The sequence below is a fragment of the Cydia strobilella genome, chromosome 17, assembly GCF_947568885.1.
Source record: "Cydia strobilella chromosome 17, ilCydStro3.1, whole genome shotgun sequence".
Taxonomy (NCBI): Eukaryota; Metazoa; Arthropoda; class Insecta; order Lepidoptera; family Tortricidae; genus Cydia; species Cydia strobilella.
This window is the reverse complement of record NC_086057.1, coordinates 13,210,798-13,233,577: the sequence shown is the minus strand read 5'-3', so window position 1 is coordinate 13,233,577 and position 22,780 is coordinate 13,210,798. Positions and strand designations below refer to the sequence as shown.

The window sequence follows — 22,780 nt, the reverse complement described above, 5'->3', positions numbered from 1 at the left end:
GATGAGATGCGCTCACTTGTGATTCTTTGCAATTATTGTGTTGTTTCCGAACTAGATGTGTACCTAAGTATCGTATTGTATATTTGATTATGTAAGTACTGCGGAATGGAGTATCGAGACAAACCATTCTGGTTTAACGATACTTTTTATTAATTACCATGTAAAATTTGTGATTTATCTCTAGTAAATAAATAAAATAAAATAAATATCTCGGTACTCGTGAAGTAATGACATACTTTCCGCACTAGCATCGAAATGTACTATTTTTCTAATATAATTCTACCAATTATCTCATCCGGTAAGTTGCGCGGTGAAATAACTAAGTTTTGCGACTAAAATTGGTTTACTAGCTTTTTTACTAACTTAACATAATAATACAAATCAGCATCATACAGCCAAGTTTTCAACCAGTCTGTAGTTAAACAGTAGACCTATAAACGATCAGAGATCAGTGTAGAATAAAAACATTTTCCATCCATCACCAATGTTAATCACAATCTCTAAAGCCACTCCAATTTGACCTTTTCGAGATTCAAATCCTAGCTCGTAATCTCTTACTGTTACCAAATCGGGTACAAACCGACCTAGTCTAACAAAAATAACAATATAAGTAAGTACCTACGTTAAAAATAGAATAGTAGACAACAGTGGCCAAATACGCGATATCTTTCAAACTATCGCTGACCCGGAGGAAGCGAGTGTCAGTCAATAATAATGGGGTTGGCAACTGTCAAAGGTTTGCATAGATGGCGCCATCAAAACTTGCCCCTTTTTCTTGAGATTTGACATAAAGGGCTGGCATCCAGGGCATAAAATTTTATTAAAAAAAAAACAAAAATTTTACACAATTCTAGGGATTGACAGGGCAAGCTATTCCTTCGCCTTCTGCTAAATACTTCGACCGGCCACTCCCTGTAAGGTGCACAACAAGTAAATAGTAGCAAACAAAACTTATCAGTAAATAAGAGCAAAGAAAACTATACTCATTTATTTTGGGCGCTAGTACTAGCGTAAGACAACGACAATATGATTCTCTGTCTACGTTTGAAATGAGACCGTCCTGCGTCAACCTATATAATACGAACGTGGCTTTCTTAACTCACTGACAACACTAGCCTCTATGATTGTCAGTGGACATAAAAAAAATATTAAGCTCACTCCAGATTACACGACGCGAAGCCGCGAACGCGAGTGTGGAGGGCCCTTTAGAAATTGGCGGTCAGTGAAAAAGAACTGTCACAGCACGAAAAAAACGATTCAGTTGAGGTGTTTTCTGCAATTTCTATTCTGTAATGTACGAGTAGATACTGATACCTGAAATCTTGGCCCATCACTCACCGGGAAGGTTACAGTAAAAACAAGGCAAACACATTCATTACCGGGCAGAGCGGCTTGTATTTATAATCGCAGTGGGCAGTACATGTGAGATTTGGGCTTCCTGTTAAAACTATTAAGGTTAACTGGTATTAACTAGTAAGGTTAGCTGGAATAAATCCCTTATAGGGATAAGCTCGCCTTTGTACCTAAATTTATATGAATTTCATGTTAACAATTTTTGTTTTGTACAATAAAGTGATTTACTACTACTACTACTACTATTATTTTTAATTTTTTTTATAATGTTTGATAAGTTTGATTAAAGGTACTTCTCGTTCGTGGTTTTCTCGTTGACATTGGGAAGTTAGATTTTTTGAAAGTAAGGCTCATATCCAACCGGAGCACGTTTCCGGGTTTTACCCTATACATATTATTTTCCAATATGTACAGTTAGTGCAGACCCGTCTAATAAAGAACGACTGTTGTCGGTAAACACAACCGACAGCCGGACCAATCAATCACACACGGCGGCAGCCGGATAAAAACACGGAACGTCCGGATTTACATGCCGATGAGTATACACATGTACAAGTTGCGGAAATTTTCGAAAAAAATATATAAAAGTTCTGTACCCCTAATACAAATTTTTAGTTCTTTAGGTGACCGTTAGAGGCACTTGTGTAAATTTCATTCGAAAGCGTGACGTTTTCTATGGGATTTTGAGTTTCCAAAACGTCCTGGTTGGCGCGCTGTCAGAATCCCATGCCTAAACAAAAATAGACATAACGCAAACGCGAACGCACGTCACGCTATCGGCAAGAGTCGGTCTTCTCCGAGACCACGGGAACAACGCCTTCGTCGAAACGTCGGAGGTAAATTTAAATCTTATTTTACGCGATTAAGTCCCGTCGTTGTGAATAATAATGAGTAATTAGAGAGAGTAAAAAGTGTTTACCTGCAATATTGATAACGGGGTTTACCCACAGACGGGCCGATTACAAAATTTTGATAAAAACTTCTAGACCTGCTTAATTGTGTTTGTACAGATTATGTCTGTACTTTTGTAATAAACAATATTGTCTGATAATCTCTATTATCTGACAGTGTCAGTTTTACAACATTGTAGAGTATTATTGAAGGTACAATAGGCTGTTAAACTATAAACAGAAAGATGACATAGGTAATCCATAAACTTATATGGATAGCATATATAAACGTATTATTGTTGGATTTACTATTTGTCTTGCACTCATAAGGAATTTTATCAGAACTTTGTAACGTAATCCAGAAATGAGATTTTAGAGAGCGTCAGAGCGCGGCGCACTTAAGTACCTTCATAATGATATTGTGACGTGACGTCGGAATGTTTCCAAAATTATTAAATTTCCACATGGAGAAATATAATCGAAATTTTACATTTCCAAAATTAAAGTTTTCTTTTGTTTCCTGTGAAATTTTCCTAAACTTCCGAGAACTTTTCCAACTTTTTGGAAACTTTCCGTAACTTGGACGTTCATACAGTAGATATTTAGGGTACATCAGTGTCATATGCATTTATGTTTCTGAGCTGTACCCGTACCATAAGTCACTGACAGTGTCAAAACTGACATATATATACACTAACGTCTACGTAATTTACATCTTATACATCTCGCTCGCACTAATTTGCGAGTACGAGCGAGATGCATAGACAGCATGTTACGTTCTCAATAGTGTTTATGTCAGTGCCACACTGGTGGTAGCCACACTTGAGGCTTAGACAATCGTACATCGAAAAACGGCAAACGAAAAGTAAAAAAAAAATGTATGCTACAAAACACTACATATATAGAATTATATGCACAAGTAACAAGTGTGCGTAGTGCGATAACGATGATACACTAATATTGAAAACAAATTGGTATAATATTTTACGTATCTTAATACGACACATCCGTGCTAGACGAGATAGGTTGACATACATTCAGACTGACTCATAATTCCATTGCATTATGAAACATTGATGATACTTACCTTATCTTCGCCTCTATCTCATACTACGGGTCGAATTCTGATAAGACGGAGGCGTATTTACAAGCTTTTATTAACTTGCAGTGTACCATAGAGTAACTTATACTAGAGCGGTACTGTCATTGTAAATTTTGTAACCCCAGTAAATTCACTGCCATCTGTCGACACACTTTAAAACTAAAAATGAAGATTTTTAAAAATACGATAGAATGTATTTAAATATAGATAAATGTTTTTTTTTTATTTGCATTAATTATTTTTATGATTTTGACCCATGTTCTTTCACTGATATGCGTTAAAATTGTTAAATAACAAACGAAATCGTCAACGCCATCTATACGACTGTAGGCCAAACCTAGTAGCGCCCTCTGAACGAGAATCAAATTTTCTTGATTTTCGAGGCACGTTTTTTCCTTAGACTGTATCTATCTATTACGGAGTTATATCTATCTTTGCAGTGTATGTATGTATGTTTTGTAAGGGTCAAATCTTGCAAGTTAAATTTGACCCACTTCCCGACTTCCAATGAAGCTGAAAATTTGCATACACATGTAAGTCGGGTGATAATGCAATATTGTGGTACCATCGAGCTGATCTGATGATGGAGACAGGAGGTGGCCATAGGAACTCTGTGAAAAAATACGAAACCTAATTGTGTTTGGGGTTTTTAGAATTGTCTCGATGAGTATTAGTTGCTTGTGGAAAGAAAAATACAGTCAGCGATAAAAGCTTGTATCAAAAACGACATTTTTGACAAAAAGCTTATTTGATAATAACAGGTTACATCAAACATCAAACATTTATTCAGCAAATAGGCCACAGGGGCACTTTTACATGTCAATTTTTACAAACAATAAAATTAACCCAAAATTACAAAAAACAATTACATAAATATAAATATCAAATGAATTATGAATTTGATCTGGATACGTAGACGTAGTATTTTATAAAAACTGGCCATGCGCGTGCGCCCGTGAGGGACAGAACATACGCAATGCGACCAAAATTAAAAACATGATTGAATATTGCTGAAAACATACCAAACAAAACCTACGTAATTTGGTTCATTGTTAATTTGTGGCACGTGGCAGTGGCACGTGTTGTGTATTTTTCATAATCTCATCGCCACGGTTATCGCTATCGCTTTTGCTATCGATGGTCAATGATCGATAAAACCTAGAGGACACAACAACAACGCTGCCCATCTGCACATCAGGGGGCCTACCGCGAACCACGTTCGACGTGTTGCCACGATTTCACACTTACGTACGAATTTACAAGTGCGACAGAGAGACAACACGTCGACACGTCGAACGTGGTTCGCGGTAGGCTCTCAGAGGCCCTAACCAAGTTGACAATCGTTCGCAGAGAAACGAAACGCTATCGTGTCTCTATCGTACTAATGTGAAAGAGTGATAGAGAGACAAAGCCGGCAATGCACTTACATGCCTCTGGGGTTGTGGGTTTCTATGACCGTCGGTAATCGCTTACCATCAGGCGATTTGTCTGGTCATTTGCCTCCTATATCATAAAAAACCGGCCAAGTGTGAGTCGGACTCGCGTACCGAGGGTTCCGTACATTACATAATTTTAACAATGTATTTTTTATGCGAAACGTGAGTGAAAGGTAAATTGCGGTTTACGATTTATGACGTATTAAAAAAAACTGCTTACCAGATCTCGTTCAAACCAATTTTCGGTGGAAGTTTGCATGGTAATGTACATCATATATTTTTTTCAGTTTTATCATTCTCTTATTTTAGACACACATTTTACCACTTTGGAAGTGTCTCTCGCGCAAACTATTCAGTTTAGAAAAAAATGATATTAGAAAACATAATATAATTTTTGAAGACCTATCCATAGATACCCCACACGTATGGGTTTGATGAAAAAAAATGTTTTGAGTTTCAGTTCCAAGTATGGTGATTTTTGTGTAAAAATCTTAATGCGGTTCACAGAATACATCTACTTACCAAGTTTCAACAGTATAGTTCTTATTCTTCTTATAGTTTCAGAGAAAAGTGGCTGTGATATACGGACGGACAGACAGACAGACATGACGAATCTATAAGGGTTCCGTTTTTTGCCATTTGGCTACGGAATCCTAAAAAGGCTGGTTCATAATTCCAATCAAGCAACATTATTTTCTAAAATTTATTAATGGTCCGCGAGTCCGCTGGATGCGGGTGGTGCAAGACCGGTTATTGTGGCACTTTTTCGGTGAGGCCTATGTCCAGCAGTGGGTGTCCTCGGGTTGATATGATGATGATGATGATGATGAACATTATTTACTAACCCGTAAGTAAAATCCCCATGTAAATTATTGCAATTTACAAAATTATCCGTTTGTTAACCCAATAAATAATATAAACATCCATACTAATATTATAAATGCTAATGTCTGTCTGTCTCTTCACGCTTAAACCGCTGAATCGATTTAGATGAAATTTGGCATGGAGATAGGTCGAGTCCCTGAGAAGGACATAGGATAGTTTTTATCCCAAAATCATCCCTTAAGAAAGTAAAAAGCGGGGTGGAATTGTGATAATTAATGAAGTGTCTGCTAATTTGTGTGCATAATACGCTCAAATTGAATAATTGCTATAAGACTTTCTCCAGGCGCTATTCTTACTCTAGCTGCGGTTACTAAGTCCACGCAGACGAAGTCGCGGGCAAAACCTAGTTATTATATATGTACAAAGCAGACATGCATGTTAAATAATTATTATGCAGCTGTCACGACCAAAACGGCAAAAACGTACTGTGTGAACCTCGTTATTATTACCCGGTCTCCTTCATTAGAAAATGTGGTAAGTGTGAACGTAAGTTACACTGAGAGGTTCCGTATATAATACGTACAGTCACGTAACCTAGGTGATTGTTGAGCTATTTAGGGTTTTAGCTAAATTAAACATTATTTAGGGTTTTAGAAGAAGAAAAATGCTACGACACGACCACTTCATCAGGAACATCATTGAAGGGAAAATAAATGGAAGGAGAGGTAGGGGAAGGCCAAGAAAAAGTTATATGAGCCAAGTAAAGGAGCATGCAGGGGCCGTGTCGTACCAGGACACTAAAGGGCTGGCTTCGGATCGACCGAGGTGGAGACAACTTCATCACGCTGCACCGACAAGAGCCACAGCTCTTAAATTGAATGATGATGATGAGACATTCAAGAGGGTAAGTATTTAATTAAGTATTGAACAACCAATTTAGCTAGGATCCTAAATGGCTCAACAATCACGAAGCGTTACCATAGATACATATTTACATAGGTACTCCCTTATTCATAAAACTTTACAAGCATTGATTAGTTAATTTTATGTTTTATCCCTTATTATAGGTACATACAGATTAAAACAAGCCAATTGATGCTTGTAGCACGTTTATGAATAACGCCAATATTATATTATAGAAATTAAAAATAAACTGGTGAATAAAATAACACAATACCTATTATCTACTACATACATACTTAAGTAAGTAATCCATACTATCCATACTAATCCGTACTATCCATATCCATACTAATATTATAAATGCGAAAGTCTGTCTGTCTGTCTGTCTTTCTTTCTGTCTGTGTGTTCCCTCTTCACGCTTAAACCGCTGAATCGATTTAGATGAAATTAGGCATAGAGATAGGTTGAGTCCCTGAGAAGGACATAGGATAGTTTTTATCCCGAAAATCATCCCTTAAGAAAGTAAAAAGCGGGGTGGAATTGAGATAATTAATGAAGTGCCTGCTAATTTGTGTGCAATATGCTCAAATTGAATTATTGCTATGAGAATTTTACGAAGTCGCGGGCAAAAGCTAGTAAAATATAACATCAAGATAGTGCTAGAATAATTTGGAATAGACATTAGTTAATTATGCAGAAAATTAGCTGTTTTTTGATAAATGGTAAGCCTAAATATAATATAGTTATATATTTAAGTATGTACAGTCGAAGGCAAAAATATCGATCAAGACAAATGGCTCAAAAATATGTGAACACGACTTTATTGTCTAAGGTGTAAGAGCGTACACATATTTTTTGAAACTTTGGGAATGTATATATATTTATGCCCTTGACTGTACACGAAAATTCACCTCCAATTACGAAAACATGCGACATAATATATTTTTTAATTTTTCGGTGTAAGAAATTGAATACAGAACCCTAAAAAGGGTTTATCAACGCACTTGTTAAGTTTGAAGACCATGTGGTGCATTCCTTTTTCAATCGCAAACTATGCACCGTCCATTGCTGCCTACGCAGAGGCGCAAAAATTCCCAGCGTCGACACAGTAGCATTGTAACGCGAGTAAAGCATAACCTCAATTCGTTTGGAAAGCGTGCGCCGGTGGCGTGATAAATATGACATTTCACTGTTTGTATTATTCCAAGTCAAGCGCGTAGAGGAACCAGTATAAACGCTCTGCGATTACGCTCTGTTTTTTTATGATATAAAGGTTAAGATACGCTGGTACGTCAAATCCGTCAAATCGCCCGCGTTCGGTGCGCAAGTAGAGTCACTTGCGCGCCGGCTGGCTTCCATAGCCAATGCGCTGCGCGCGCCGCGGTTATGCCACAGCGCCACACGCAAACGAAGCAGACGCCGGCCGGTCGTGCGCATAAAAACTATTAAATTCGAAATTCAAATTTGCCAAACGCTCCCGAATTATTGAACGGTGTTTAACAGAAACATCACATACTAATAGTTTGTGAACACGTGTTTAAACTATATTTGTGAAAATCTATGGAACTCTAGTGATTCTGTTGCTAGATCTCTAGTGTTCTGGGTCACGGAATATTGATGAATTAGTGAAGCATTGTACTGTAAGTATTGTTTTGCTTATAATTTGCCTTTTACTCTTCATTATTAAATTGAAGACATTTAAGGTTAGCTGCTTTATTTAAAATGTCATTATAATTTTATCCCGAGGACAAAGATGGTTTAAATCAGTTCAAGTGTGGTTTTTGCTCGAACTCGTACGCAGGTAAAGCAATTTGGGTTGTAAGTCTTCCGTTAAGTCAATTATGTTTAATCTTTATCTTTGTCGCAACATACCTTCGGCACATTTAAATTGCACTCTTCAATATGTTCTACCGATATTGACTTGATGCGAATGAAATAAAAATTATAATTTATTGAAGATGATTAATGTCATTGTAACGTCACATGTTCAGTCTTCGTCAGAACTGTAAATTTACCGGCAAACTGTTTCTCACAAGGAGTTTACTAAGAGATTTGTATTTTTTTACAGAACAGAAGTTTGATAGTTATCTGCGTTGTGTCAGCGGTTTGTCTCATATTTGTTTAAAGCTGATCGATCCCTCAAAACGTGGCTGAAGTCTGCCATCTATATGTGACAGCGTTGGAGTTCGATTTAAGAGCCCGCACCAAGCTCGGTTCTCCATACAAACGTAGTTACGCTCTCATTTTAAAACGACTAGCTAGATTGCTCTGAAACTTTATACTTACAATAGGATAAGGTATATCTATGCCTGTAATTAGTTTATGTATATTCTGTTTTTTATTCCGTAGACTAGTGGAGAGAAAAGAGGAAAAGACAAGAAAAGCAGACCCCACAATCAGATGGGAATAATAATGCTAAGGAGAGAGAGAGAGACTAAAATGACATTTTTTTTAATACCACGTCGGTGGCAATCAAGCATACGGCCCGCCTGATGGTAAACAGTTACCGTAGCCTATGGACGCCTGCAACACCGGAGATATTACACGCGCGTTGCCGACCCTTTAAAACCCATTTCATGTGGTACTAAGAAATGTCATGTCTTACACATGAAACGTCATTTTAGTCTACGGAATAAAAAAACAGACCTTAGCTTCAGATACCATAGTTAAAAAAAATACTTAATAATTTAAGTTTTTCACACAAACCTTGTTTTTGCTCCATTTCATTTGTTTTATTAGCTGGAGGTATATAAACTAATTACAGGCATAGAAATACCTCATGCCAGTGTATGTGCAAAGTTTCATTACAATCCAACACGTAGTTTTAAAATGAGAACGGAACTCCGTTTGTAAGTATGGGAAGGTGAAATTCGGACCAGCTTGCTGCTGACTCATCTGTATTCAAAGTCGTCGCTTTTGCAAATATGATTGATAAATACACTACGAGTATGACAATAAAATAAGAGAATCTACTGCACTTCTACACTAGGTTAATAGACTTGTCTCGTACGCCAACAATAAAACGCGTTTGACAACTTTGACACGTTATTATGTTTATTTTCATTTATTCTTGCAATTAGGCATGATAGCCTGGGGCATTCACCTTCGTTATAGCCAGCTCTAGATGTTTATAAATCTGCGGTCGAATGTTTAACTTCACTTGACTCTATGTTTGTCAAATATTGCATTATTTTCTAAACCTTCTTTGGAAAAATGGAGTCAATAATTACGTTGCTATGTTGATAATTCACCAAAAATGATCTACATATCTGATGCTCTTACAAATTCGCGGCTATAATATCTGCTTTAGAAGACGGCGCTGACAATGTGTGACATATTTATTGTGGTTGGATTATCAACCCAATGGTTTGAAATGGAAAGCACAAATTCATATCACGCACGAATTCTTGTCCGACTTTGGACAACTACCATTTCATTTATCTGTGCAGTTATATGACTCACTCGTCCAGCGTTTTACTAATTAAGTTAATAATGAGGTTTAATACAATTAACAGCGGGTGTCTCGTGCAAAATTAAAAGCAAATTCTATTACATAATTGGAAATGGCCTTTGACCTCTTACACTTGCCATGTGTCATAGATGTTAAAAAGATGTTGTATATAAATAAAGACACAACTTTATCCAAATCCCGTAGGAGCATTGGTCACGAAATGAACGTCACGAAAAAATTACAAAATCAGGGACAAGCCGACATCACAAAAAGTAAGCAACATACTAATAAATGACCATGACTACCTTATATACCTAGACATGTATGGTATATATGAGTCATGTATTAGGTATTTAAAAAGACCTCCGGGCTAGCACATGATTGGCGCGGCAGTACCTCGCCGCGAGATAGACTACCCGTCCCTCTTTAATTAATACAGTTAGAAAAAGACGGTTAGTCTATCTCGCGGCGAGATACTGTCGCGCCAATCATGTGCTTGGCCTTGGCTCATTTTCATATGGCTCGAGTCGTCTTATTGTGCAAATAATTGTTTTTTGGCATACTTGCACAGATATTTTATTACCATATTTACACGAGAACATTACGACAATTTACTAAATTATTATTCACACTGACGGGGAGTAATCGCGTAAAATAAGTTTTAACCCTTTTAAATGCATGATTTTTTCTTTTTGCCTGAAATTAATATATGTCTTAATATATTAATATATGTCTTACATAATTATTTACTGATTCTGGGGAAAAAAATTAAAACAAATTTTCAATGCTAAACCAGTGTTAGAATTTACATAGGGTAAATCATAATTTATGTAAATTTATATAATTATTAGTGAGATATAAAAAAATCTTACTACCATTACAAATTCATGCTATTTGTATTATACCTATAATAAAAAAAATATAAATAATTGCAAACCCCGAAAAAACCGCCTTAATTACATACTAAAAGTCATCAACTTTCCAAATTTTCCCAATTTTCCGCCATTTTGTCTTAATGAAATGTAATTTTTTATCTTAAATACTGCAGAAATTTGAACGAAACAACGGAAAGTGTATTTTACGATCAAAATAATTATACAGGACCAAATAGATTTTATCTAATTATGCATAAAATTATATGTTTTTGTTGTGTACATACATACATCACTATGTATTTAAGGGTTAAATTTACATCCGACGTTTCGAGGACGGCGTTGTCCCCGTAGTCTCGGAGAAGACTGGCTAAAGTTGACATAAACATCTTCTAGGCGTGCGAGTTTTTCGAACTACCCGCACTTGGTCTTGTTTATTAACTTAAACGTTTTGCACACTGGGGATGACAACACTCACGATATTCGATTTTTCAACTTGAGATATTTGTGGCTTTCCATCAGAGAAGAGTCCTTATGCTTCATATTCACAAAATCATTCATATATACAAAAGTCCATCACAATCTGCCGAGATCCAGCACGTAATATCCTAATTCTAAAACTACAAACTAAATTAATGTAGCAATAAATATTATTTATTACATTATCATTTATTATTATTTATTAAATTATTTTTTTATTATTTATTTTATTTATATTTTGCTTCATGTGCAATAAGGACCTTTCTATCAGAATTTCTGTTGTAATTTCAGATAAATAGGACCTTATTGCACTTGAAGCATAAGAACCCTTCTGTGTGGAAAGCCACATTTGTTTTCGGTTACATTTACTAATGACTGGGTTCCATGTGGATGAGATCTTAAAACCTGCTCCTCTATTGAAATTTCTACGTTTTTTGATTTCAATGGCTCCACGGATTTTTCTACTATAAAACCCACGATCTGTAGAAAGTTTTCTAGGTTTGTGTAGCTCAATCCAGTGGTTTGGCCCTGACTAGTAAATGCTCAGCTACGGCAGACTTGTTCATCTGGCGATTCTTGACAGCTGCGATATGTTTCCCCGATGTAAAAATCGTAAAAGTTTAAATCGGTGTATTTACTTAATATTTAGTAAACCTAATGATGTTTTAAATTTACCACCGACGTTTCGAGGACGGCGTTGTCCCCGTGGTCTCGGAGAAGACTGGCTAAAGTTGACATCAACATCTTCTAATCATGTTTTACCTATATATTGTTTGTTTAGTTTAGGTTACTTTATTTACATAGTTATAGTTTATAGTTAGCATGTTAAATTTAGAATTGATTGTATTAGTCGTGTTATTGTTTCTATGTAAAAACATAGTTAGGGAAGAGCGGTGTCTCCCGACACAGGCATTCTTATGCTTACTGGGCGGCTCCATCCCTTTAAATCATTATATATTGCTAATTTATTAAATAAAGAATTTTTGTATTTTTTTTTTTTTTTTTTTTTTTTTTGTATATGGGTACCTATTTAATTATGTATTTAGTTATCGCAATAATTCATGTGTGAATTTGTCCAGGTCATTACACTCTTCTTTCTCATTCGGTTTAGTGAAGTTAACAATAGCAATAGTCTCTATTATTAGACAACGCCTAAAATAACAATGTGATTGTATCCCTTTGTGTCAATGTCAAGATTGCGTACGATACCGTTTAATAATAGGAAAAAAATTCGGTTATGAGCAGCTGCTGTGTTACAGTGTTTACTAACTATTATCATCTTACATTTTTGGTAAATACAAAAATACTGTAGAGAAAGATTAATCCTTTATAGCACATAATCAGATATTGGAAGGCAAAAATTACCAGTCAGTAAAATCATCTTCGTTTTTTTTTCTGATGCAGAATTTTGAGCATTAAATATGAAGTGGCAATCTGGCAATGAGGCTTGAGATGTGGATTTTTTACAATTTGGTTCATTAAAGAGTTAAACAAAAAAAAAGTACTACGTGTTATTGCAAGATTATTCGCGGCAATATATCTTAACTTCAGAATCTGCAATAATTATTCCAACGCAAAACACTTGAACTCTAATATCCAGACGGAGCTGCAATAAGTGCCAAATGGCGACATCTGTGACAAAATACACAAAAATATGATTTTAGACGGTACGGAAATATAGGTAATGAAAAGAGTGGCAAACGCTGGCTGCAGACAGAGGAAGATGGGGCAGAAACAGACGAACATGAAATATTTAGTTCAGTTCTGGAGATATTGTACCAAACTGCTCAGACTCTGACTGTTGTTACCCAGCAGAGTTGCTTGCTACTACTAGAGTAATGCCCGGAGTAGGTACAATCGAGGACATTCCCGGTGAACCACCTTAAGGGTAAAAAAAATCCTCGTGGTGGTGGTGAAAAATTTTGTAATCTATCGCTTGCTCCGGTATCAATAATAGCGCGAGCGGTTATTTAAAACAAAAACTTTGCCCCCTTGTAAAACAAATAACTACTTATTAATATTGTCGCTGTGTTGTCGCGTCTCATCGACACGTTTTCCCCTTCAACTAGGACAAACAAGGCCTGTGTATTAAATCCTTAATAAAGCTTCAAACTTTGAGGCTAAACTAAGTCATTGAAGTTCTATTTTTAACTAAAGGTGAATAAACTCGTCAGCCTTGATACAGATTTGATGGCTTCTACACTTACAGACTACCCGTTCACAAAGCAGTTTTACTCGACTGTAAAACCTTTATAAATTTGTACCTATATTATAAAGGCTATGCGTAAAGTGGGAACAGCATTTACTGGTTCGTTCCTGGCGAAGTAATTAAAGACCAGAATAAAGTGATCGCCGGTTATATATAGATGATACACAAGCCAAGGTCAAGTAATACTAGGTAACTAAATGTTTCGTGAATCACCCCCCTCGTAAGGTTATTGTCGTTGAGATAATGTAACTGTGTATTATAATTGCTAATTAAGTTGCCGCTATGAATTAAACTTTTACTAAACGTAGCTAATAGTGACGTACGTACTACTATTTATTTATTGATCTATGAACTTTCTTATAAATAGTTGCTTTACTATGTAATATTAATGCAAATCGCGATTAACAATGAACTAAATGAGTAATTTTTACGCGCTTTAAGAATTAAATCGATTTCTCTTGCATTTTCCATTTGCAATGTGGCGTGATAAATTAGAAGTTGCGTATTTGCTAGGCTTAGATAAAGTACGACAATGGTAATGAATTACCTAATTTATATTCAATGATATATTTTCTTTAGAGAAGCCCTGTTTTTCTATTCTTTTTTTTTTTCAAAACTCCAAAAATCTTAAATACCTTCTTAATATTATATGTACACTATCATGCATTTTTACTTCGTTTCCCCGTTCAAAATTAATTTGTATTTGTTATTTGCGAATCTTAGCACTTAGTAGTTTTCCACAAGTACTTCATGTACAGTCACCTGTAATAATATTAATAATATTCACACAACGAAGGCCGCAAAAACATCTGACACGGTCATATTTGTAGAGCCATATCATTAAGAGCGTGACATATTTTTGCGGCCTCCGAAGAGTAACATATTATAGCAGGTGACTAACTATTCCGTTCCGAATATCTTTAACTCATCGAACGATCGATCTACGCTTCTGAGGCGCCCAGCAATTCGTTACCATTATATCGAGCTATCATCACTTTCAAGTGGTTAAGGTACCTGTGTAGTGTAGTCCATTACAGAAGAGGGACTGTCTAACTTAAATTTATTACACTACATAAGTGGCTTGTGAGTGGGTTTTTTTTTTTTTTTTTAATCTTTATTAAAGAGCTTTATCGCTTAGCGATTATGTCGCTCCATATAGTCATCATACAATCACACTCACTTACGATTACTAAGGCCTATATTTACTAGCTTAAACAGTGCTCTGGCCTCGTCCGACAATGGAGAAGCCAGGGCACTATTGCAGCCACCAACATTGTTAAAAATATTAAATGATATTTTCAGTTGGCTCCTAAAGGATTCGTTCCGCACACATTCCACCAATATGTGGTACACGTCCTCAATCATATCGCACTCTGAACATAATGGAGAGGTAACTTTACGCATCATGAATCCAAACTTATTAAGTGGAATGTGCCCCGAACGTACTCTTAGAGCTGTTACAATTTCTTGCCGACTAAGCGAGCAATCTATCCATGGTGTATTTATAAGTTCAGGCTGGATCGTTCTGTACCAAATGTAAATGTGGGTTAACTTACTGCAGGTTCCAGTCGCTTGGTATAAATATTTGAATGACGCACTTTCAAGGATCTTTGAGCTCCTTTAGACACTTAAAACGTTGGTGATCATTTATCATCACTATATTCTAGTTTTTCTGTATTCCCACTTTATTATGCCATATGCACAATCTACGAATGCCAGTTCACTTTGCTTACAAAATCACTCCACATGGTCGAAGTATCACACTAATACGTTGCCAATCCACAGTCGTAACTAAGTATAACACACTGGATTTACATACGAACGGATTGCTTACTCTTTACTATCAGAGCCACTTGGAATATACGAATGTACTTGCAGTCGGGTTGCAGTCCGTCTGTATCGGCCCTTATATTCATTTATTTATTATTTATTTAAACTTTATTGCACATAAAATTATAAGTACAAATGGCGGACTTAATGCCATAAGGCATTCTCTACCAGTCAACCACTGGGCTAAAAGAGATGGTTGTTAGGTGCAGGATTAATAGGTACTCGAAAAATTTAAACGATAATATTAATATTATATTATATCTACATATAGAATTATGGTCAATCATGGCTATTTTTACTAGAAATAATTCACAAATGTAACTAATTTAAATGTAGGTATCTTATTTTTAAACTATGTAAGTAATTTTTTTTATATCATAGAACCTGCAATTATTTACAAACAAAGCATGATGAGTTTTTGTGCACAGTTTTAAGTTTTTTTTTCAAATTCACCTTCATGGCTGTTTGTTGAGCGGGTGTTTCTACACGCTTTTACAATACCTATTATTTTGAGTACATAAAAAATATAAACAGAAAATTTCACCTGGAATAATTTCATCCGAAAATGTTTTTAATATCCTAGGAACAGTAAACAACCAACTAAGTTACTTCCTTTGTCTCGTCAATACCAAGTGGTCTGTATAACCATTGAGAATATTACTTCAAAGAAGAACATACAAAAAACGTCCCGTGAGAAAATGTCATGTTAGACGAACATCGGACCGAATAACTATTCCAAATTCCGAACGAGGAGACAGTAGAATATACGAGCGTTTAGACGACCAATTAAATGTAACCTACCTCAAAGTTTTGTATAATTGTACACACATAATATATGTTATTTTCTTTTTTACTTCTTGTTTATTTGTTTGTTACCATTAATATAATTTCTAGCAGCATTAAGGCCGTTCCCTGAGCCAGAAAGCGAAAAATCTCCATATATGATCATGTTTTTCTAAGAGGCATTGATATTCGTAGACGTGGAAAAAATATATGTAGTTCTTGACTATATTATCTTTAATAACGTAGCTTCCGATACACGAATTATGACACTTCGCTCGATACAATTAATTCTCAAAGTAACCTCTAACTTTTAATCAAACTTTACCCGGTTATTTATTATGTGATGCTATAAACAAAAAAATAAGAAAAACAATCTTAACTTAAATAGTAATTTGATAGCTTTCGAATTTCGATATTGTAAGGTAACGTTTATAAAATAAATAAAAATCGACAAAATTCAATCAAAATTGACACTTGGCGCGCATGATCTTTCCCGTTCTTTCTTGCGAAATGTGACAGTGACAGCGGCAAACCGATGGAACGGCCTTAAGTGAAATGGGTCAAAAACTTTTTTTAAGTGGGTTAAGGTCACGCGAATTTCCTGTGAACATCATAAAATAACCTGACTTTAAAGCCTAGTTTCCATACATTATCCGTATAGGCATGTTAAAAATGTTAAAATCTTTTACTTCATCAAATTTTTATGATGAAAGTCTTAGAAAAAAATATCGAAATCGTTAACTTTTGTATTGTTTACAGAAAAGACGCCGTTATTCCCGAACGTTGTAAGGCGCCGTAGGTTCAGAGTTGAAAAATCGTACCACTTTTTTAGATCACAATACGTTTGCCAAAAATTTAATTAGCAATCTTAAGGCCTTTATCTAGTATCTTCATCGATTCGAATCCTGATTTTTTTACTTTCGCTCTATAGAAAAAAAATCACGAACATAAGTCTAAAATGCATCTCAAAAATGTGTAACAAATTTTGCACAAAAGCTAATAATATGAAAATTGTTTCATAAAATAAGAAATATTTTATTTGATCGAACTCACCGATTACTATTTTTTATTTCACCTAACAAAAAATTTAAATTCAAAAACATGATATCCGCGATCCCGGGCGCGCACATTTTATCTCGCTTACGCTCAGTGAGAGAAGAACCCTTAAACCCGAATCCCTTGGTTGTTGTATTTGCGCAAATATGTATGATATTTCGATAATGCGGGCTGTACATGTACACTACACACTCGTCGAGATATCTCGATCTCGAGACAGGCTGAGAACGAGTGTGTAGGTACGGTACATACTGTTCTCTTCTCGTCTCGCTCTTCCTCGTCTCGTCTCGTGATTCTCCGAAGATGATGGAGAGGAGAGGATTTAGCGAATTCGCCTCACTGTGTTTAGCAAGCGATTGAAATAGCGAACGGACAAAGCTCTCTTTGTCTCTAAATGCGTGAACTGGATACGTCACTCAAACTTACCCGAAATACGTATAAAAAACCCGAGTTACTTCAAAGCGAGCATTGCTCCTTATCGTTATAACGTTATTATTTTTCTAACATTATTATTTTTAGATTGTATTGCGACATACATGTAGTTTGAATTGAAATGCAGCTGCATTAATGCTGCCGCGGAAATCCTTGCTAAAATGGATGGTTGCCTCGATTAGAAGGTTCAATCCGTCACTCGTTTTATCAAGGAAATTGACAGTAACAGGGCGCGCGGTAACACCATAGCAGTATTGCCGTATCTATAATGCAACTGCTTACTAAGATGGCATTAACTCGAGAAATTGGGACCGGTTCCGCCGTGGCGGGGTAGCCTAGGGGTTCAAGGCGTTAGCCCGGATTGCTAAAGACGCCGGTTGGAATCCGACCTTCACCACTGGAGGGCTTCGTCATTTTTTCTTTACTATATGACATCTATTTCAGTTTATAATTTATATATAGCAGTGTGACTACTTAAAATCGTTCGTTGCTTGTTTCATTAAGAAGATTGACGGTGACTTGTTCGCCCGCGTCTACAGTCGCACTGCAATGCAAAACCTTTAGTACAGACTAGTAGTAGTGACATGTACAGGTACACCCAGCCGCGAATTGCATGGCCACGAATTCATTCAGAATGTATCCATACAACTTTGCAGCTTGCTTTATCGACTCGTCTATATACAGCAGTAGGGCTAAATATGTTTGGTTTTTTATCATGTGTCATCATGCCTGTCACGTTCAAGCATTCACAAGCATGTAAGTGCGAAAGTGACGCATAACATGACAATTGATAAAAATGCAACCATGATAGCGTCTCAGGACCTCTTGAATCTGAACCCCTCTGTAATCCGGACGCCCTCCCGGCTACGTCTTCACTCGCCGTCTCGCCAGGCTATTTCAAAGCTAAACACAAGATTCTTAAATTTGTGTAGAATGCTTCTGAGATTTTCGGGCAGCAATCTACACAGAAAACTATTTTTGCCTTTACAAAGTTTAATTTACAAGAATATCAAAAAACAAACTCTGCATAAGTTTAATTTTATCCCCCTTAATATAATTAACAACAATTAGGCTAAGATAACATTTAAAAATTAAAATGTTACATTTTAGACAAAATACCCAACAAAATTGACAAATTACGTTTTTTTGCTCTCCTCAAAAAATTGTCGAAACCGAGATACTTGTTTTCTGCTTAGGGCATCCGAGTTGCTTACGTTATGCGAGACAAAACTTTTTATTTGTCATTAAATACCACCCGAAAAAATATTATATTCGATTTTTTTTAGTAAGTTTAATAAATGTTACGTTTACAGATGAATACACATTTAAAATTTCATAATATTGTTTATTTTATTTCATAAAAAAATGCCCTATAAATTCTCTATACTATAATCCGAACGCTCCATGAATCCGCTCCGAACAGGGGGTAAATTTATATTTGTAATACTAATATACTGTATATTTATAAGAAAATTAGCGATTATACCAACGATCGAGGCCTTAGAAACATTGTTGCCGTATTGTTATCATAAAATCAATAATAAATCATACAACATATAAGTATGAACTGCTATCTTGGCCTCAGGTTATCAATAATATCATTGAACTATTGACTTTACTCGCATAATACTGAGTAAGTAGATGGATGAAAGTGCCAAGAATTATGTAATCAAGCGGAAACTGTTTTGGCGACAAATTATAAGACTATTTTTATATAAGTTCGTTACACTCGTAGTTACTACACTATACTTCTACCGTAAAAGCTTTTCACATATGCATATAACAACAGTCGCATTGCGAGTTACATGTTGGAGGTACGAATCGGGGTTCGTAGTTTCGTACCCACGACCTTTCAGTAGTTACGAGTACCTATAAGAGTTCTGGGTGTTACAGCGCTCCTTTCCTTATATATATGTAGAGAAGTGTACCAACCAGTCCAGCTTTCATATATATGGAAAACAAATGTTATTATGAAGTCAGAATAATTAAAGAAGAATAACCTCACACTGAGCCCTCACCTCTTTTTTCAAAAACATTTGCTTTCTGGTTTTGAAATATCAAAAGGAGGAGGTTCTCAATTCTGTTTTTTTATTAAGTTCGGTTCCATGACCGCTCTGAAACAATTCAATTTATCTGTTGGAAACAACCCTAGCCGTTATTTAGTCATAATCTATTTCCAGTACATCGTATATCTAATAATGTGTATTATATTTCCATGGACACAAGGATGCTTGTCCTCTTTATTGATAACAACTTTGGATTGAACTTACAACAGTCATTTTATCTTTATTAGTTTTTATCATAATAAAATTAATATTTATGTGAGTATGTATCTGTTATTTCTTTGACTTTTAAGGTTACTAGCTTTTGCCCGCGACTTCGTCTGCGTGGAGTTAGTAATTTGGGTAGCTTATTTTTTATCCAATCTGCTTTTCATCGATTCCCATACAGACTTCCACCCCCCCCCCCCCCCCTTTCAACCCCTCAAAGGATGACTTTTGGGATAAAAACTAACCTATGTCCTTCCCCGGGACTCACACTATATACCAAATTTCAACTAAATCGGTTCACCGGTTTTCGCATTTATAATATTAGTATGGATACAGATGTTATGAATAACAATTTTGAATTTTATATGTCCATGGAACTCGAATGTAAACTGCTTACCGCTTACCTAATTTATATGGATCTAGCAACTTATCCTACAACAGATGTCTTTAATGAAACATAGCAAATTAACTTTTCTGACATATACATATATTTTATAACTCGAAGCAAAGATAGATATAACTCCGTAATAGATGGATACAGTCTAAGGAAAAAACGTGCCTCGAAAATCAAGAAAAATTGATTCTCGTTCAGAGGGCGCTACTAGCTTTGGCCTACTGTCGTATAGATGGCGTTGACGGTTTCGTTTGTTATTAAACAATTTTTACGCATATCAGTGAAAGAACATGGGTCAAAATCATAAAAATAATTAAAGCAAATAAAAAAAATTATTTATCCATATTTAAATACATTTTATCGTATTTTTATAAATATTTATTTTTAGTTTTAAAGTGTGTCGACAGATGGCAGTGAATTTACTGGGGTTACAAAATTTACTATGACAGTACCGCTCTAGTATAAGTTACTCTATGCTCGAAGTGACCCTTGCTCGCACCAATATATAAAATTGAATACATACAAACGCAATTACGAGTGATATCAAAACGCGATTTGTTAGTTTGCATCGCCCTCCTGCTTGTCATCGCTATTATTAGATAGAGTTAGACCAAGATATTTAAGTCTGCAACTGCATAGCACATTATAATTTCATAATTAAAGTTTGACGTTTAAAATAACACTTGCACTGCTGACTTATCTTGGTCGGACTCTTATTCAATTTTGTAAATTTTCATTATTTAACGCATTTGCAACCACCAAGGACGAATGGCATATTATATTCAATAAATCCATTAGTAAAATTCACACTCATGATGAAATGACTGATGATGAAAAATGATGATGAAACGGCCTTGACTCTGATCAGGCAAGACAAGTATGGTCGTGATCAATTCATTTGATCATTTAAAGTCCGAAATGTATAGGTAGGTTAGGACCAGTCATGTTTCAAATTAAGAACACGTGTGCTGTGTAATTTATAGGACTCCATGACAAGCCAATCACTATGTACGTACATTAACAAATGCTTGGTTGCATTGATCTATAGGTACTGTTTGGCCCAAAACACGTTGATAAATTAAAATTAAAATTCATTTATTTCGAGTAACTGATGTGACTCATAAGTACATTATACAAACATTAAACAAAAACACAAGCATTAAACAAAACACAAACATTAACCAAAACACAAACATTGATAATATAGTTTTAGGAATAATATATTATTTTTACTTACAAAGTCTTGTAGAAAATGCCATTAAAAGTTAAAACTACAAACATTTAACTCAAAAATAACGTATTATCTTCGTAATGTTTTCCTTTAGCTATGAAGCTATGATACACAAACGCAAATGTTTGTTTTTCAGAACAATGCCGCACTAATAAAAATCTACGTATTTTTGGACCAGCTGTATATCCGTCAAAAACGATAATTATACTTTAAGTTTTCTAACGTGCGGTTAAGTTTAGATTCGCGTTAAACTGGAAACTATCTCTACAACGTTTACCATGGCTGTGTTAGCATGTTAGAGGCAGTAGCAGCACGCTTCACGTCACGGAATAAACTTCATGGCGCCTCTACACGATGGGCCATCATACTGGCAGCGTGTAGAGAGGGTAGTGGTGTCGGATGGCTTATGGCGCGGCGGGATGGCGATGGGATGGCCACAGTGTCGGTTTTTTGTCCGCACATCAAAGCTAGCAATGGTGCGTACGCATCTGCACGGGGCCCATTACATAGTGCGTGCTCTCAACCATCGCGAGGTCATCTCGCTGCTCTAGCGCTGGGCCATCGTATTGAAGAGCCATCAGTTCGAACTCATTCAGTAGGTACAGCATCTACGCCTATATACGCCTCAAAAGTATACATTCTACAGGTTGTAAATTTAGTCACCTGCAATAATTTACGGGATGAATATATAGGTCATACATTTCAAAGTTTCAAAGTTGCTCAGTATAACCTATATATATTCCTCTGTGGTCACTCCCTCATGACTGAGGATCGTGGCCTCGAGGCCTGTGACGTGAGCTTTGCGGTTTTTGTATGGGCTGTACATTTGTTTTCACATTTTGGGATCTTTTGGAGCAATAGATACCTAACAGGTTTATTAGAATTTATGAGAATCTCACGGGAAGTAGAATCGATTGATATCTTCCACAGTAATAATGCATGTTCCTAATTCATGTCACTAACGTAAACTAATCACTAGGTCGTAATTCACAATGGCAGCTGTGATTCTCGTGAGACAAACAACGCATTGTCTCCGAGATGCTCGGACGATAATTCTCTCAACACCTCTTGTTACCATGTGACGCGACACATCACTTATGCTTCCTATGTTAATGTAGACTTAGCTTAAGGGCATATATATCAATCTCCAAACCGAAATTGTATATGACCTAATTTATATAATTGGCCCCTGAAATAATAAATCTCGCACCAAACTTGAATCATTAATTCATCAAGTAATTTCAAAACGGTTACTTATATCTG

The 22,780-nt window shown here is 35.8% G+C and overlaps 1 protein-coding gene across 2 annotated transcripts in view; it reads left to right on the top strand.

Annotated features, from left to right (window-relative positions):
* The first annotated feature begins 7,881 nt into the window (after window positions 1-7,881).
* LOC134748761 (solute carrier family 22 member 1-like) overlaps window positions 7,882-22,780 on the top strand; it is a 45,768-nt gene continuing 30,869 nt past the window's right edge. For both annotated transcript variants that reach the window (XM_063683539.1, XM_063683540.1), the window contains exon 1: window positions 7,882-8,149. The gene's annotated coding sequence lies outside the window, so the exon portion shown is untranslated. The remainder of the gene's footprint in view (window positions 8,150-22,780) is intronic.